This window comes from Bombus vancouverensis, chromosome 7 (assembly GCF_051014615.1).
Source record: "Bombus vancouverensis nearcticus chromosome 7, iyBomVanc1_principal, whole genome shotgun sequence".
In the NCBI taxonomy this organism is placed as follows: Eukaryota; Metazoa; Arthropoda; class Insecta; order Hymenoptera; family Apidae; genus Bombus; species Bombus vancouverensis.
This window is the reverse complement of record NC_134917.1, coordinates 3,580,983-3,584,972: the sequence shown is the minus strand read 5'-3', so window position 1 is coordinate 3,584,972 and position 3,990 is coordinate 3,580,983. Positions and strand designations below refer to the sequence as shown.

The following is a 3,990-nucleotide window of genomic DNA, read 5'->3' as shown; positions in this document are numbered from 1 at the left end:
AGCCTTACATAACGATTCATAATGGTGTTTCGCGGTCGAAGAGAACATTGATTCAACAAGTTTACGCGCCAATAAATCTGAGAAATTAACGAACCGGCGCGGCGGCATCGTGCGCGCACGCTTAGTGACAAACTTTACGACAACTTTTATTGTCTAGTCGGTCTTAACTGCTATTCCCTGGCTATTCGTGTACAACTCTACCATAACGAGAGAGGTTCGTTCGGAAGGAGGCCTCACCTCCCGGACGAAATAAACGTCCGTTCAAGACGAGAGGAATAGTTGGTCCACGAGGCTGAGTCTTTCTCTTCGTAGACGGTCCTCCTCGCCGTTTATCGTCGTCCGGCGAAGCTGCTAGAAGTCCTTCACGCACTCTGCACCACTGGTTATGCGAAGTTAACAGAGACAACTTAATCGTAAATCAAACGCGTTATTGTTGTTATATTCCAAAGCGAACTACCAACATTATTGGCTGATGGCTTGAGATATTCTTTGGTGAAGGAGATAAGAAATTATTTTTTCCTCTACGCTGATTATTTGTTTTTGAATTAACGCAACTTTGCGCGTTACTTTCGCTTTCGATGCAATTTATTGGTAGCTGGCTTTATCAATGCAATAAGACTGGAATAGTTGTAATCATCGAATTCAACACGAATACAAAGGTATTTCTATATAATATATATATAAGAAGTCAATTATTTTTCATTTATGTTAAATAATGCTGATTATTTATCGTGTTTTAGAGTTGACGCGACAGCAACTGGAATACAAGTTGGGAAAATAAGCGAATAAATCTTCTTGCTCCAGAGTTTCTTTTGTTTTCGATGCAATTTATTGGTCAGTAGCTTGAACAATCCAATAAGACGCTGCAACTACAATATATAGGCGTTACCATGCTTTTCGAATGCAAGAAGAACGCAAGAGTGGTTCTTCTGGACGTTAATAACTCGTTATAAATATCGTAATGGTTGCCACCTTGCATGCATGTATATGTACACCGAGAAAGCTTTTATTAATCTTCTAGGCGGAGCATCAAGATACAATCTAGAATGATTATTATACGAAACGACTTATTGTTCCGGATCAGCTCTTGAAAAAATACGCATCCATCGAAAGAGTATCAATTTCTTCTAAACGCTGCACTTGATCCTATTTGATCGAAGGAACTGGAAAATTGCCAGTTCGGAATATGAAGTTTTGAATGAAGAATCATAATTAGAAGAACGGTCTGCTATGTGCTTATACAAATCTCAACAATTTACCAATCTCACCAACCACAGCGGTTATTAGTATTCATGATTCTAGGCGTGGAAACTAACAAACGGACGAAGATTATTACTTTTCAGATTCTCGACCGTTACCCAGGATATTTAAGATCGATTATTTTTAGAATTGCAGAAGATGACTATGATACGCTAGAACTTCCTTTTCGTTAGTGCAAATATTTTCTCGTACGTTGCTATACTTATAAAATGGGTAATTTTTTACTTTTATTTCTAGTACATGGAAATTTTCAATTCTTAATTGCTTCGTGGATTCTTTCATAATGGAATGTTCTCGTTTCAAGCGGTTGAAAAAGATATGTTCTTAATTTTCTGTATTTGATTTCAATAACAAATGAATAACAAAATTAGAATAATTTCAAGAAAGCGATGTATCATTTGGACAAGATAAAATTTCCATGATAAAAATCATATTTTTACTTTTCATACGTGCTGTGTTTTGCCAAAATACATTTTTCTTGTTTTGTTCTAGTGGATTATATCGACGTTTATATGAATTCTAATTATATTTAATTCTCCTATTTCGGATGGATAGAATAATATAAATCGTGGGAGACCATCAGACTGACACACTGTGAAAAACATGTAATAAATTAAATAGTGCTAAAGATAGTTGTGTAAAAATTAGGCTGTATTTTCTCGAGGTATGACCGTACATTTACAAAAAATTTCAATCCCATCGATCTACGATTACTTAACAATTTTTCATTTTATAGATCGCTCAAAAAATAACATCTTGAAATGCCGCCTTAAGGGAGCTTCCGGCGAAACACAAAAATTTCTAGAACGCTGAAAACGAGCGATCGAGAAAGCGACAGGGCAGCAGCCAGTTTCTTGTACTACTGCTCAGAAATGACTGAGGTAACGAACGGTCGGCAGTCTAATTACTTAAGCGAAGTAGTCTCGTTGTCAGTGGCAGGAAAGAGGCATTCAGGAACCCACTTCTCGCTCTCTCGACCCTCGTTCCGCTTCTCGACTTCTCTCTGTCTCGCACCATTGCACGCTTTCCATTTAAGGAACAACCTCCCCCTCTTCTCAACAGCTGTAGGCGTCTCGAGGGGTAAAACCAATAACGCTAAGACGTCCTCGAGAGAGTGAGTACATCCCCGAAAGTACCTCGCATACCGAGGACGTGCGGCCGCGAACGAACACTAATTTCCTCTCGACCTATCCTTGAGTTAGACGTCAGCTACCGACCTGGCTGCGCCTCGCTCTCCTCGTCGCGTCGTTTCTCTTCAACGCTGCCGTCCTTGATTAACGCCGCGAGTCATTGTCAGTTCTCGTCACCTGTCGTCGTTGTCGTGTTTCCAGCGGAACGACAGTTTATCTTGCGACGACGATTCCCTTTTTTAGGGAAAATGAGAGTTATTGAATCGTTTGTAAGGGAATAATATGATAGTTTATATTGCTGGAATTTTTTTATTATAATTTTTCATAGAATTAAATAACCGGCAACAGAAAGAGATGCGCTACTGAACAAATTTAAAAAACAATATAACATAATTTAAAAAAAATTGAATTACTAGAACAATTTAAGACAGCCCAAAGATAAAATAAGATAAGATATAGACATTGTTTGGATTGCAGGTCGAATGAGGGTAGTATGATAGGATAAGGGAAAATTAGTCACTGTATGACAATCCGTTACAATTAATTTTCATTACACATTCACTTGTACATAAGATTATTTTAAGTTTAAATGTTTTACAATTTCTAATTTAGCATTTCAGTCTGCTAACGTGCTTTTACCGTTACAAAACAGAATTGTTTCTTGATAAACAATTCAATCTAAGAATTTATGAATTGAAGGACAAGCGAGCATCATACAAATCTTGCCTCTGTGTCACCTGATAGTCATCTTTCCAATTACTCATGCTACAAGAAATAGCCATTGAACTCTGCTTCACTTGTTACACTTGTGTCGAAGAAAAATATACTAGCAGATAAAATGGATTATAATATAAATCACAGAAGAAACAAGATAAGGTAATTGAATCGTATCAAATATTTAAACGTATTTCTCGCACAAGAAGAATAATGGCGCGCTGATTGGTTTTTGCTTTCTGTCCAGGTTCGTAGGGACGCGTCTTCAACTATTCGCTTCTTGCTCAGAATTTTACCGATGTAATTCAATTGACGGAAAAACTCGTCGGATCGAGAACAATTAAACCGCTTCATCATTGTCCTGTCATCCAGGCGACGAAGCCGAGAGCGTTTTGTCGCTGAAGGACGACTAGTCGTTTCGTACCATCATCCACTCGATTCCATCCTCGAAACGCAGCTACACCAATACATATATCCCTCTGTGTCTCGCCCCTGCCTCTCGCAGAAAGAACAGAGTTTCCCCTGAACCAACGTTCAGCCTTTGCGTAACAAATCGTAGAAACCGTCGGGATCGTTCTCTTTCAGTTTTGCTGGTTGGCTCGCTGGTCACGTTGCTTTTAATTGTAGCTGGTATCGGCGGTGAGCCAGTCGAGAGACGAGAGGGGCCTGGCCTACGCTTCGAATTGGTTTGGAGGCAATCGATGGATTGTCACGGGATTCCGGAGATTGGCGGAAAAAGTGGGAGAAAGATGGAACTTGTAAATAGTTCGTCTTGCATCGACAACCTCTGCTGACGAATTTAGCGAAATCATCTTCTCTCCGTGTGACTAAAAACGATCGATTCGCTGGATCATTCGGCCATCTCACCGTGATTCAAACATATATC

General features: G+C 39.2%; 1 long non-coding RNA gene across 1 annotated transcript; it reads left to right on the top strand.

Moving 5' to 3' along the window:
• Nucleotides 1-469: 469 nt before the first annotated feature.
• On the top strand, nt 470-2,514 carry LOC117164641 (uncharacterized). The gene is made up of 4 exons (XR_004465709.2): nt 470-659; nt 741-1,473; nt 1,753-1,924; nt 1,997-2,514. It is a non-coding gene; the product is annotated as an uncharacterized LOC117164641 (long non-coding RNA).
• The last annotated feature ends 1,476 nt before the right edge of the window (nt 2,515-3,990 follow it).